At 52.9% G+C, this 14,643-nt stretch overlaps 1 protein-coding gene across 1 annotated transcript in view; it reads left to right on the plus strand.

Annotated features, from left to right (window-relative positions):
* NLRC3 (NLR family CARD domain containing 3) overlaps positions 1–14,643 on the plus strand; it is a 1,491,832-nt gene that overhangs the window by 1,229,075 nt on the left and 248,114 nt on the right. The window lies entirely within an intron of this gene.

Below are 14,643 nucleotides of genomic sequence, written 5' to 3' on the forward strand. Positions count from 1 at the left end.
CAAGGGGTTGGGTAGCTCTCCCCACTTTCAGCTGGGGGGGACGCGTGTTAGACCTGTCAGCCCTTTGAGTGGTCCCTCCTACTTAATTATTTATTTTTGTCCCCTTCCTGACCTCCAATTCCTTTCATTTTCATGTCCACTTGACTTTTTGGTGTTGTCCTGGGGGTTAGGTTCGACCTTGACGCTCCAAATTCCTCATAGGCCTAGAAGTCCCTCCTTTTCCAAGGGCAAGTTTAGTTACACAAAATGGTGGCTGGTAACTGCCACAACTGATTGCCTTAGGGACTGGCCCATAGACACATATGGGGAATCTAGAACCTTCTGGCCTGTTCTGGACACTAGGGGCTAGGGGTATAAAAGGCCAACTGAAGGGCGGCCATTTTGTCATTCAGAGAGGGTCAGCTGGAGTACAGGCTGTGGCGCTAGGTGGGGTAGGACATTCAGAGGGTGGACTTCTTTTTAAGGGTTGCCTCCTTACTGTAATCACCACCCCCATTTCCTGCAGACCTGACCCCGTTAGACTTCATTCCTGTTGACCCCAGACAGGAAGTCTGCTCGAGTTAAAAAGGTCTAACCCCTAGCTTGGGGTGAATTTGAGAGACTTTGAGGAGTGGAGGGGTGTGAAATTCGGCCCGTGTCCAGTATTGAGGATTAACTAAGACCTTGAGAAACTCTGCAAGACTGGTGAAAGGATTGAGGGAATTAATTATTTCCCACCCCCTCGCCCAATGTGCCCATCTGCCGCCTGCGCTTGGCCTACCAAGTCTCCCCTCACCTTTACTTAGAGGCGCGGCTGAGAGATTCTTCCTCCGCTATTGGTAACCTTGGTGAGGAGAACCGAGACCCCGGAGGTGTGTTCCGCCTGTCCTGCAGCCCGTTTCTGACTGGGAGACCAGGGACGGTTGGAGGCTGCTGTGGTAGCGTAGCGGAACGGGTAACCAGCTGGGACTGAGGAGGCGCGATTCTGCGCAGGCCCGGTGTAGCGTTCACTGTCCCTGAAGGGGACGGAGAACTAGACAGGAAGGGCCGGAGAAAGGCCACTGTTCGCTTGAGGAAAAGGGGGTGGCCTCTGCCTAATGCCGTTACTCTCCCGTGCCTGCGCAGTGACGCCAATCACTAGGGAGACGGCGGAATCGGCTTGAGGCAGAGTTCGACGGAAGAGTAACCAACGGAGCCACAGACCCAGTGCGACCTTTCCTCGATGCCGGCTTGGGTGACATTCGGCCTGGCCCACGAGGGAGGGGCTGCTGGGGAGAGGGAGCCTGGAGGTGAGAGCTGGTCCACTGGGATTGTGCAGAGTCGACGGAAATAACCCAAAACACTTGGCTTCAAGTAAGAAGGGAACTGGGGGCTGCTGTGGGTCTGGGGTTTATCATCCGAAGGTCCCGGAAGGGAGACCCCCCCCCCCCCATTTATTTACTGGAAGCACATAATTTGCAAGACAGGGAAGATTGAGTCCAGGAAGCCACTGAGAGTCGTATAAAAGGGAACCAGTAAGGTGAAGAAGGGTGACAAAGCGGGAAAAAGACCTTTGAACCCATTTGAATGCTGTCATTGACTGAGTTTGTTGCTTAACCTTTCTTTTTCAATGGAGGAGGGGAAAGGTTACACTGATTTCCCTTTGTCAATCACCTGATGTAATTTAGTAAAGCAGGTTGTCGTAATTAATTTACCAACTGGACCCAGGTGAATAATCCATTGTTCCTTTGTAGGTGACAGACTCTGCTTCCTAATGTGCCAAGTCGGTCTAACCAAGAAAATGCCTTTATTTTGAAATATTTATTGCCGTGTTGAACCTATTGAGTTAAGAACCAATGTACTGCTGAATTGATTGTGGGAGAAATATTTAATGTGAGTAGTGACAAAACCGTCAGATGAAATAAGTGAAAGTATACAAAAGCTTTTATAAAACTGAACCGTATTTTTCTAAACTGGTGTAGTGTTATTTTTTTTTTTTAATGGATGAACGCTGAGTTACTGTAAGGGTGTGACGCAAGCTTAACACTTTTGCCTTTGGGGTTAGACCTTCCTACTCCGTGCCAGGCTACCCTATGCGGTCTGGTGACCCCAGGTCCAACATAATTGGTGTCTAACGGTGGGATAGAGCTTGTGCTTGCGTCCACTTAGCAGTAGCCTTGTGTACTCCTCAGACCTACACCTGGAGTTTTCTCCAAGCGGACTCCCTAATTAAACTTTTGAATTTCCAAATTTACTCCTGGTTGTGGGTGGAGGTAGCCCTTGCTTAACGCCCTTCCTTTTAACTTCCAAGTGGTTGTTTGAGTCCCTACTGACAAGATGGAATTTGCTTTGGAGGAGTTGGAGACCTACACTGCGGCCCAACTTAGGGAATTCTGTCAGAGTAAGGGAGTGTTTCTCAAGCGTGGTGCTAAAAAGGGGGAACTCCAGACCAGCTTGAGAGCGTGGGTGGCAGCTCACCCCAATGGGAAGGAGGAGGAAGAGGCTGACGTGTACACTGTCATCGGGGTAGATGTATTGTACCGACCTGAGGGGGAGAACCTACTGACAGGTCCCAGAACACTCTCAAGGGAGGGCAGCAGTGTCTCTGTGAGGAGCTTGACTGAAGCTGAACTAGCGGACAGGAGGGAGGAGAGGCAGTTAAAATGGGAGTTGGCGAAATTAGAGAAGGAGAGGGAAGAGAGGAGGCTAGCTCATGAGTTGAGTCTCAGAGAATTAGACTTTAAGGCCCTGCAAGTAGGGACTTCCAGTTCTCCTAATGGTGGCAGCGAATCCAAAGATACAACCAGGGAACCCAGACCCTATTTACCAAAGGACGTAGTCGCCAGCTACAGTGCAGGGGATGACATTGCCAAGTGGCTGGCTGCCTATGAGGTCTCCTTAAGAGCCCATGGGATACTGGAGAAACACTGGGGGGGGGGTGGCTTGTATAAATACATGCCTCCTGCAGGAAGGGATACACTTTTGGCCCTAGAGCAGGGAGAGCAGACCCACTACCCCACCTTGAAAGTGGCGCTGATCAAAAAGTTTGGGCTGACTCCGGAAAAATACCAACAGAAGTTTAGGGGTAGTCACAAACTAGGCACACAGAATTGGGTGGATTTCTTGGACTACGCCAAGAAGGCGTTAGAGGGTTGGGTACAAGGCAGCGAGGTGGGGGACTACGAGGGGTTGTATGACCTTATCCTCAAGGAGCACCTACTCGAGAAATGTTTTCCCGAGCTGCGACAACACCTGGTGGACAGCAAGCTGACCAGCCCCTGGAAGCTTGCTGAGGAGGCTGACATCTGGGCTAGTACCCGGGTGTCCTCAAAGGGGACTGGAGGGGATTCCCAAAGGACCGGACAGGGCGCCCCCCAGAGGAAAGAGGGGGGAGATAAACAGAGGGAGTTCTCAAAAGGCCCCCAAAACAGTTTCCAGGGAAAGGGAACAGGATTCACCCCTAAGGCTAACCCGCCCAGAAACCCTCATCCTGGCCAAAGTCAGCAGCCAAGGGTTGTCCACTGCTTTGAGTGTGGTGGCGTTGGACACTATAAGGGAGATGTCAAGTGCCCAAAGAGACCACCCCCTCCCACTGGAGGAAAAGCCCCGGGAATAGCTAGTGTAGTGCTCAGGGAGGAGTTGCCCTTAGATAAGGGAGGGGAGTGGGCGGGTGTCACCTTAGTGTCCCTGGGAGACCAGGAGATGGTTCCTATGATCCAGGTGCCCTCAAATACTACTAAGTATGGGCAGTGGGTCACCATCAATGGCCAAAGAGGGGAGGCTCTGAGAGACACAGGAGCCAGTATGACTATGGTAAGGAGTCAACTGGTGTCTCCAGAGCAGGTGATTCCACATGTACTCCACCCCGCCCCGATGGCTGATGGCAGATTGGGCCACTACCCCGTGGCCGAGGTTCTATTTGAGTGGGAAGGGGTTGCAGGTTCACTTCGAGTTGCCGTAAGCCCTGCAGTGCCAGTTGATTGTCTGTTGGGGAATGATATGGAGCACAATGCTTGGAAGGAGGTGGAATACCGGACTCATTCAGAGATGCTGGGTACACCTGTCAGGGCCTGTGCTAGCACAAGGTCCGCGACTACCCGGAGAGGGAGTTCGCTTGGGCTGGAGCCTGGAACAAAGGCCCAGCCAGTTGCCAGAAAGGGAAAGATTCGGGGACAGGAGAAGCCTGCCTCTGTATCCACGCCCCGTGAGACAGATAGGCCACCTGCGGTGGTGGACCAGGAGTCCGCGGAGGGGGATGTTATCTCTCTGGAGAATCTACCTATCCCTGCCGAGTGGCATGTGGAAGGAGGGCCTACCAGGGAGGAGTTTTGTAAGGGCCAGAAAGAGTGCCCTACCCTTGAGGGACTGAGGAGATAGGCTGAAGCCCAGGCAGCAGGGAACGTTACTGGGAATTACCATATTTACTGGGAGGATGGACTTCTCCACAGTGAACCTAAGGCACCCGTGCACGGTTCAACACGGGCCTTGGTTGTCCCTCAACGTTACCGAGCCTTTCTTTTAGAGTTGGCTCATGAGATACCCTTGGCAGGACACTTAGGGCAGGACAAGACCTTTGCCCGGCTTGTCCCCCACTTTTATTGGCCTCAGATGAGGGTGGCGTTCAACACGTACTGTCGGACATGTGTGTCTTGCCAAGCCAGTGGGAAAACAGGGGTGAAGCTGAAAGCTCCCCTGGAATCACTTCCTGCCGTTAGCACCCCCTTTGAGAGGGTAGGCATCAACATTGTGGGGCCATTGGATCTACCAACTACAGCTGGTCACAGGTTTATCCTGGTTCTGGTGGATCACTCCACACAGTACCCAGAGGCAATTCCTCTGAGGACCATTACTGCACCTGCAGTGGCTAGGGCCCTGATGGGGATCTTTACCCGAGTGGGTTTCCCCAAAGGGGTTGTGTCCGACAGGGGGACCAACTTCATGTCAGCTTACATGCGGGCTATGTGGAAGGAGTGAGGGGTTACCTACCGGTTCACCACTCCTTACCACCCACAGACCAATGGTCTGGTGGAAAGGTTCAACAAGACCTTGAAAGGCATGATAAGAAGTCTGCCTGAGAGCCTGCGGAGGAAATGGGACGTCCTCCTACCCTGTTTGTTGTTTTCCTACAGGGAAGTTCCACAGAAGGGAGTGGGCTTCAGCCCCTTCGAGCTTTTGTATGGGCACCCTGTGCGCGGACCTCTCAGCCTGGTGAAAGACGGATGGGAAAAGACTCCCAGGAAGCTTCCCCAGGATGTGGTGAGCTATATGCTGGCCTTCCGGAGCCAAATGGCTAAGTTGTGGAAGCAAGCTTCTGACAACTTGGAAGCCAGCCAAGCAGTGATGAAGGAGTGGTATGAACACAATGCTCACCCGGTGGAATTGGAGCCTGGCCAGAAAGTGTGGGTTATGGAACCTGGAGAGCTTAGTGCCCTCCAGGATCGCTGGACAGGCCCCTTTGAGGTGATGGAGAAAAAGGGTAAGGCCACTTACTTAGTGGATCTGAAAACCCCCAGACAGCCCCTACGGGTGCTACATTCCAATCGTCTCTAACCCCACCATGAGAGGCCTGAGGTCATCTTAATGATGGTGACTGATGGAGCAGAGGAAGCGGAAAGCGAGCCTCTCCCGGATCCCTTTTCGTCTCAGGAAAAGGATGGGTCGGTGGAGGAAGTGATCCTCTCACCATCCCTGACTCCTGAACAGCGGTGGGACTGCCGCCAGGTCCTGGAACAATATTCCTCGCTGTTCTCCCTTGTCCCGGGAAGGACCCACCTGTGTACCCATGACGTGGACACAGGAGACAGCCCACCTGTGAAGTCTAAGACCTACCGGCTGTCCAACAAGGTGAAGGCCAGCATCCACAGTGAAGTTACAAAGATGCTGGAGCTAGGAGTACTTGATCCTTCTAGTATCCCCTGGTCCAGCCCGGTGGTTCTGGTACCAAAAGCTGCCCCACCGGGCACCACTCCAGAACTAAGGTTCTGTGTATATTACCGGGGACTGAATTCAGTGACCAAAACTGATGCACATCCGATCCCTAGGGCGGATGAACTTATTGACCTGCTGGGAGCTGCCCAATACTCGAGTACCTTTGACCTCACTTCAGGGTACTGGCAGATCTCCCTTACAGATGGAGCAAAGGAAAGGTCAGCCTTCTCCACGCCTGAGGGCCACTACCAGTTCTGCTTAGTGCCCTTTGGGCTCAAGAACGCCCCTGCCACCTTTCAGCGACTGGTGAACCAGGTCCTCTCTGGGATGGAGGCTTTCTCCGCTGCTTATCTGGAGGACATTGCCGTCTTCAGCAGCAGTTGGGAGGACCATTTGTGTCACTTACAAGCTGTTCTCCAGGCCCTGAAACAGGCTGGCTTGCCATTCAAGGCCAGTAAATGTCAGATCAAGCAGGGGTCGGTTGTGTACCTAGGCCACTTGGTGGGCAGGGGAACGGTGCAGCCCCTCCAGGCAAAGATTGAGGCTATCATGGCCTGGGAGCCCCCCAAGACCCAAACTGAGGTCCGAGCCTTCCTGGGCCTCACAGGTTACTACCGTCGCTTTGTGAAGGGGTATGGCACTATTGTGGCGCCCCTAACTGAGCTCACATCCAAGAAGCAACCTCGACGGGTAGTCTGGACGGAGGCTTGTCAGCAAGCCTTTGATAAGTTGAAACAAGCAATGTGTGCAGCACCAGTCCTAAGGGCCCCGGATTTTTCCAAAGAATTCATTGTCCAGACAGACGCATCAGAGCATGGCATTGGGGCAGTGTTATCTTAACTCAATGAAGAGGGTCTGGATCAACCTGTTGTCTTCCTGTTCAGGAGACTGCTTCCCCGGGAACAAAAGTGGAGAGCAATTGAGTGGGAAGCCTTTGTAGTGGTATGGGCTCTGAAGAAGTTGCGGCCATACCTGTTCGGCTCGCACTTCCTTGTTCAGACCGACCACCGTCCCCTTCGTTGGCTGATGCAAATGAAGGGAGAGAATCCCAAGTTGTTGAGATGGTCTATCTCCCTACAGGGAAGGGACTTCCGGGTGGAACATCGGCCTGGAGTGGACCATGCCAATGCAGACGGTCTCTCCAGGTATTTCCGCCTTAGTGATGAGAACTCCCAAGGGGTTGGGTAGCTCTCCCCACTTTCAGCTGGGGGGGGACGCGTGTTAGACCTGTCAGCCCTTTGAGTGGTCCCTCCTACTTAATTATTTATTTTTGTCCCCTTCCTGACCTCCAATTCCTTTCATTTTCATGTCCACTTGACTTTTTGGTGTTGTCCTGGGGGTTAGGTGCGACCTCGACGCTCCAAATTCCTCATAGGCCTAGAAGTCCCTCCTTTTCCAAGGGCAAGTTTAGTTACACAAAATGGTGGCTGGTAACTGCCACAACTGATTGCCTTAGGGACTGGCCCATAGACACATATGGGGAATCTAGAACCTTCTGGCCTGTTCTGGACACTAGGGACTAGGGGTATAAAAGGCCAACTGAAGGGCGGCCATTTTGTCATTCAGAGAGGGTCAGCTGGAGTACAGGCTGTGGCGCTAGGTGGGGTAGGACATTCAGAGGGTGGACTTCTTTTTAAGGGTTGCCTCCTTACTGTAATCACCACCCCCATTTCCTGCAGACCTGACCCCGTTAGACTTCATTCCTGTTGACCCCAGACAGGAAGTCTGCTCGAGTTAAAAAGGTCTAACCCCTAGCTTGGGGTGAATTTGAGAGACTTTGAGGAGTGGAGGGGTGTGAAATTCGGCCCCGCTGTCCAGTATTGAGGATTAACTAAAACCTTGAGAAACTCTGCAAGACTGGTGAAAGGATTGAGGGAATTAATTATTTCCCACCCCCTCGCCCAATGTGCCCATCTGCCGCCTGCGCTTGGCCTACCAAGTCTCCCCTCACCTTTACTTAGAGGCGCGGCTGAGAGATTCTTCCTCCGCTATTGGTAACCTTGGTGAGGAGAACCGAGACCCCGGAGGTGTGTTCCGCCTGTCCTGCAGCCCGTTTCTGACTGGGAGACCAGGGACGGTTGGAGGCTGCTGTGGTAGCGTAGCGGAACGGGTAACCAGCTGGGACTGAGGAGGCGCGATTCTGCGCAGGCCCGGTGTAGCGTTCACTGTCCCTGAAGGGGACGGAGAACTAGCCAGGAAGGGCCGGAGAAAGGCCACTGTTCGCTTGAGGAAAAGGGGGTGGCCTCTGCCTAATGCCGTTACTCTCCCGTGCCTGCGCAGTGACGCCAATCACTAGGGAGACGGCGGAATCGGCTTGAGGCAGAGTTCGACGGAAGAGTAACCAACGGAGCCACAGACCCAGTGCGACCTTTCCTCGATGCCGGCTTGGGTGACATTCGGCCTGGCCCACGAGGGAGGGGCTGCTGGGGAGAGGGAGCCTGGAGGTGAGAGCTGGTCCACTGGGATTGTGCAGAGTCGACGGAAATAACCCAAAACACTTGGCTTCAAGTAAGAAGGGAACTGGGGGCTGCTGTGGGTCTGGGGTTTATCATCCGAAGGTCCCGGAAGGGAGACCCCCCCCCATTTATTTACTGGAAGCACATAATTTGCAAGACAGGGAAGATTGAGTCCAGGAAGCCACTGAGAGTCGTATAAAAGGGAACCAGTAAGGTGAAGAAGGGTGACAAAGCGGGAAAAAGACCTTTGAACCCATTTGAATGCTGTCATTGACTGAGTTTGTTGCTTAACCTTTCTTTTTCAATGGAGGAGGGGAAAGGTTACACTGATTTCCCTTTGTCAATCACCTGATGTAATTTAGTAAAGCAGGTTGTCGTAATTAATTTACCAACTGTACCCAGGTGAATAATCCATTGTTCCTTTGTAGGTCACAGACTCTGCTTCCTAATGTGCCAAGTCGGTCTAACCAAGAAAATGCCTTTATTTTGAAATATTTATTGCCGTGTTGAACCTATTGAGTTAAGAACCAATGTACTGCTGAATTGATTGTGGGAGAAATATTTAATGTGAGTAGTGACAAAACCGTCAGATGAAATAAGTGAAAGTATACAAAAGCTTTTATAAAACTGAACCGTATTTTTCTAAACTGGTGTAGTGTTATTTTTTTTTTTTTAATGGATGAACGCTGAGTTACTGTAAGGGTGTGACGCAAGCTTAACACTTTTGCCTTTGGGGTTAGACCTTCCTACTCTGTGCCAGGCTACCCTATGCGGTCTGGTGACCCCAGGTCCAACATAATTGGTGTCTAACGGTGGGATAGAGCTTGTGCTTGCGTCCACTTAGCAGTAGCCTTGTGTACTCCTCAGACCTACACCTGGAGTTTTCTCCAAGCGGACTCCCTAATTAAACTTTTGAATTTCCAAATTTACTCCTGGTTGTGGGTGGAGGTAGCCCTTACTTAACACCCTTCCTTTTAACTTCCAAGTGGTTGTTTGAGTCCCTACTGACAAGATGGAATTTGCTTTGGAGGAGTTGGAGACCTACACTGCGGCCCAACTTAGGGAATTCTGTCAGAGTAAGGGAGTGTTTCTCAAGCGTGGTGCTAAAAAGGGGGAACTCCAGACCAGCTTGAGAGCGTGGGTGGCAGCTCACCCCAATGGGAAGGAGGAGGAAGAGGCTGACGTGTACACTGTCATCGGGGTAGATGTATTGTACCGACCTGAGGGGGAGAACCTACTGACAGGTCCCAGAACACTCTCAAGGGAGGGCAGCAGTGTCTCTGTGAGGAGCTTGACTGAAGCTGAACTAGCGGACAGGAGGGAGGAGAGGCAGTTAAAATGGGAGTTGGCGAAATTAGAGAAGGAGAGGGAAGAGAGGAGGCTAGCTCATGAGTTGAGTCTCAGAGAATTAGACTTTAAGGCCCTGCAAGTAGGGACTTCCAGTTCTCCTAATGGTGGCAGCGAATCCAAAGATACAACCAGGGAACCCAGACCCTATTTACCAAAGGACGTAGTCGCCAGCTACAGTGCAGGGGATGACATTGCCAAGTGGCTGGCTGCCTATGAGGTCTCCTTAAGAGCCCATGGGATACTGGAGAAACACTGGGGGGGGGTGGCTTGTATAAATACATGCCTCCTGCAGGAAGGGATACACTTTTGGCCCTAGAGCAGGGAGAGCAGACCCACTACCCCACCTTGAAAGTGGCGCTGATCAAAAAGTTTGGGCTGACTCCGGAAAAATACCAACAGAAGTTTAGGGGTAGTCACAAACTAGGCACACAGAATTGGGTGGATTTCTTGGACTACGCCAAGAAGGCGTTAGAGGGTTGGGTACAAGGCAGCGAGGTGGGGGACTACGAGGGGTTGTATGACCTTATCCTCAAGGAGCACCTACTCGAGAAATGTTTTCCCGAGCTGCGACAACACCTGGTGGACAGCAAGCTGACCAGCCCCTGGAAGCTTGCTGAGGAGGCTGACATCTGGGCTAGTACCCGGGTGTCCTCAAAGGGGACTGGAGGGGATTCCCAAAGGACCGGACAGGGCGCCCCCCAGAGGAAAGAGGGGGGAGATAAACAGAGGGAGTTCTCAAAAGGCCCCCAAAACAGTTTCCAGGGAAAGGGAACAGGATTCACCCCTAAGGCTAACCCGCCCAGAAACCCTCATCCTGGCCAAAGTCAGCAGCCAAGGGTTGTCCACTGCTTTGAGTGTGGTGGCGTTGGACACTATAAGGGAGATGTCAAGTGCCCAAAGAGACCACCCCCTCCCACTGGAGGAAAAGCCCCGGGAATAGCTAGTGTAGTGCTCAGGGAGGAGTTGCCCTTAGATAAGGGAGGGGAGTGGGCGGGTGTCACCATAGTGTCCCTGGGAGACCAGGAGATGGTTCCTATGATCCAGGTGCCCTCAAATACTACTAAGTATGGGCAGTGGGTCACCATCAATGGCCAAAGAGGGGAGGCTCTGAGAGACACAGGAGCCAGTATGACTATGGTAAGGAGTCAACTGGTGTCTCCAGAGCAGGTGATTCCACATGTACTCCACCCCGCCCCGATGGCTGATGGCAGATTGGGCCACTACCCCGTGGCCGAGGTTCTATTTGAGTGGGAAGGGGTTGCAGGTTCACTTCGAGTTGCCGTAAGCCCTGCAGTGCCAGTTGATTGTCTGTTGGGGAATGATATGGAGCACAATGCTTGGAAGGAGGTGGAATACCGGACTCATTCAGAGATGCTGGGTACACCTGTCAGGGCCTGTGCTAGCACAAGGTCCGCGACTACCCGGAGAGGGAGTTCGCTTGGGCTGGAGCCTGGAACAAAGGCCCAGCCAGTTGCCAGAAAGGGAAAGATTCGGGGACAGGAGAAGCCTGCCTCTGTATCCACGCCCCGTGAGACAGATAGGCCACCTGCGGTGGTGGACCAGGAGTCCGCGGAGGGGGATGTTATCTCTCTGGAGAATCTACCTATCCCTGCCGAGTGGCATGTGGAAGGAGGGCCTACCAGGGAGGAGTTTTGTAAGGGCCAGAAAGAGTGCCCTACCCTTGAGGGACTGAGGAGATAGGCTGAAGCCCAGGCAGCAGGGAACGTTACTGGGAATTACCATATTTACTGGGAGGATGGACTTCTCCACAGTGAACCTAAGGCACCCGTGCACGGTTCAACACGGGCCTTGGTTGTCCCTCAACGTTACCGAGCCTTTCTTTTAGAGTTGGCTCATGAGATACCCTTGGCAGGACACTTAGGGCAGGACAAGACCTTTGCCCGGCTTGTCCCCCACTTTTATTGGCCTCAGATGAGGGTGGCGTTCAACACGTACTGTCGGACATGTGTGTCTTGCCAAGCCAGTGGGAAAACAGGGGTGAAGCTGAAAGCTCCCCTGGAATCACTTCCTGCCGTTAGCACCCCCTTTGAGAGGGTAGGCATCAACATTGTGGGGCCATTGGATCTACCAACTACAGCTGGTCACAGGTTTATCCTGGTTCTGGTGGATCACTCCACACAGTACCCAGAGGCAATTCCTCTGAGGACCATTACTGCACCTGCAGTGGCTAGGGCCCTGATGGGGATCTTTACCCGAGTGGGTTTCCCCAAAGAGGTTGTGTCCGACAGGGGGACCAACTTCATGTCAGCTTACATGCGGGCTATGTGGAAGGAGTGAGGGGTTACCTACCGGTTCACCACTCCTTACCACCCACAGACCAATGGTCTGGTGGAAAGGTTCAACAAGACCTTGAAAGGCATGATAAGAAGTCTGCCTGAGAGCCTGCGGAGGAAATGGGACGTCCTCCTACCCTGTTTGTTGTTTTCCTACAGGGAAGTTCCACAGAAGGGAGTGGGCTTCAGCCCCTTCGAGCTTTTGTATGGGCACCCTGTGCGCGGACCTCTCAGCCTGGTGAAAGACGGATGGGAAAAGACTCCCAGGAAGCTTCCCCAGGATGTGGTGAGCTATATGCTGGCCTTCCGGAGCCAAATGGCTAAGTTGTGGAAGCAAGCTTCTGACAACTTGGAAGCCAGCCAAGCAGTGATGAAGGAGTGGTATGAACACAATGCTCACCCGGTGGAATTGGAGCCTGGCCAGAAAGTGTGGGTTATGGAACCTGGAGAGCTTAGTGCCCTCCAGGATCGCTGGACAGGCCCCTTTGAGGTGATGGAGAAAAAGGGTAAGGCCACTTACTTAGTGGATCTGAAAACCCCCAGACAGCCCCTACGGGTGCTACATTCCAATCGTCTCTAACCCCACCATGAGAGGCCCGAGGTCATCTTAATGATGGTGACTGATGGAGCAGAGGAAGCGGAAAGCGAGCCTCTCCCGGATCCCTTTTCGTCTCAGGAAAAGGATGGGTCGGTGGAGGAAGTGATCCTCTCACCATCCCTGACTCCTGAACAGCGGTGGGACTGCCGCCAGGTCCTGGAACAATATTCCTCGCTGTTCTCCCTTGTCCCGGGAAGGACCCACCTGTGTACCCATGACGTGGACACAGGAGACAGCCCACCTGTGAAGTCTAAGACCTACCGGCTGTCCAACAAGGTGAAGGCCAGCATCCACAGTGAAGTTACAAAGATGCTGGAGCTAGGAGTACTTGATCCTTCTAGTATCCCCTGGTCCAGCCCGGTGGTTCTGGTACCAAAAGCTGCCCCACCGGGCACCACTCCAGAACTAAGGTTCTGTGTATATTACCGGGGACTGAATTCAGTGACCAAAACTGATGCACATCCGATCCCTAGGGCGGATGAACTTATTGACCTGCTGGGAGCTGCCCAATACTCGAGTACCTTTGACCTCACTTCAGGGTACTGGCAGATCTCCCTTACAGATGGAGCAAAGGAAAGGTCAGCCTTCTCCACGCCTGAGGGCCACTACCAGTTCTGCGTAGTGCCCTTTGGGCTCAAGAACGCCCCTGCCACCTTTCAGCGACTGGTGAACCAGGTCCTCTCTGGGATGGAGGCTTTCTCCGCTGCTTATCTGGAGGACATTGCCGTCTTCAGCAGCAGTTGGGAGGACCATTTGTGTCACTTACAAGCTGTTCTCCAGGCCCTGAAACAGGCTGGCTTGCCATTCAAGGCCAGTAAATGTCAGATCAAGCAGGGGTCGGTTGTGTACCTAGGCCACTTGGTGGGCAGGGGAACGGTGCAGCCCCTCCAGGCAAAGATTGAGGCTATCATGGCCTGGGAGCCCCCCAAGACCCAAACTGAGGTCCGAGCCTTCCTGGGCCTCACAGGTTACTACCGTCGCTTTGTGAAGGGGTATGGCACTATTGTGGCGCCCCTAACTGAGCTCACATCCAAGAAGCAACCTCGACGGGTAGTCTGGACGGAGGCTTGTCAGCAAGCCTTTGATAAGTTGAAACAAGCAATGTGTGCAGCACCAGTCCTAAGGGCCCCGGATTTTTCCAAAGAATTCATTGTCCAGACAGACGCATCAGAGCATGGCATTGGGGCAGTGTTATCTTAACTCAATGAAGAGGGTCTGGATCAACCTGTTGTCTTCCTGTTCAGGAGACTGCTTCCCCGGGAACAAAAGTGGAGAGCAATTGAGTGGGAAGCCTTTGTAGTGGTATGGGCTCTGAAGAAGTTGCGGCCATACCTGTTCGGCTCGCACTTCCTTGTTCAGACCGACCACCGTCCCCTTCGTTGGCTGATGCAAATGAAGGGAGAGAATCCCAAGTTGTTGAGATGGTCTATCTCCCTACAGGGAAGGGACTTCCGGGTGGAACATCGGCCTGGAGTGGACCATGCCAATGCAGACGGTCTCTCCAGGTATTTCCGCCTTAGTGATGAGAACTCCCAAGGGGTTGGGTAGCTCTCCCCACTTTCAGCTGGGGGGGACGCGTGTTAGACCTGTCAGCCCTTTGAGTGGTCCCTCCTACTTAATTATTTATTTTTGTCCCCTTCCTGACCTCCAATTCCTTTCATTTTCATGTCCACTTGACTTTTTGGTGTTGTCCTGGGGGTTAGGTGCGACCTCGACGCTCCAAATTCCTCATAGGCCTAGAAGTCCCTCCTTTTCCAAGGGCAAGTTTAGTTACACAAAATGGTGGCTGGTAACTGCCACAACTGATTGCCTTAGGGACTGGCCCATAGACACATATGGGGAATCTAGAACCTTCTGGCCTGTTCTGGACACTAGGGGCTAGGGGTATAAAAGGCCAACTGAAGGGCGGCCATTTTGTCATTCAGAGAGGGTCAGCTGGAGTACAGGCTCCTTACTGTAATCACCACCCCATTTCCTGCAGACCTGACCCCGTTAGACTTCATTCCTGTTGACCCCAGACAGGAAGTCTGCTCGAGTTAAAAAGGTCTAACCCCTAGCT

This window comes from Lissotriton vulgaris, chromosome 10 (assembly GCF_964263255.1).
Source record: "Lissotriton vulgaris chromosome 10, aLisVul1.2, whole genome shotgun sequence".
Taxonomy (NCBI): domain Eukaryota; kingdom Metazoa; phylum Chordata; class Amphibia; order Caudata; family Salamandridae; genus Lissotriton; species Lissotriton vulgaris.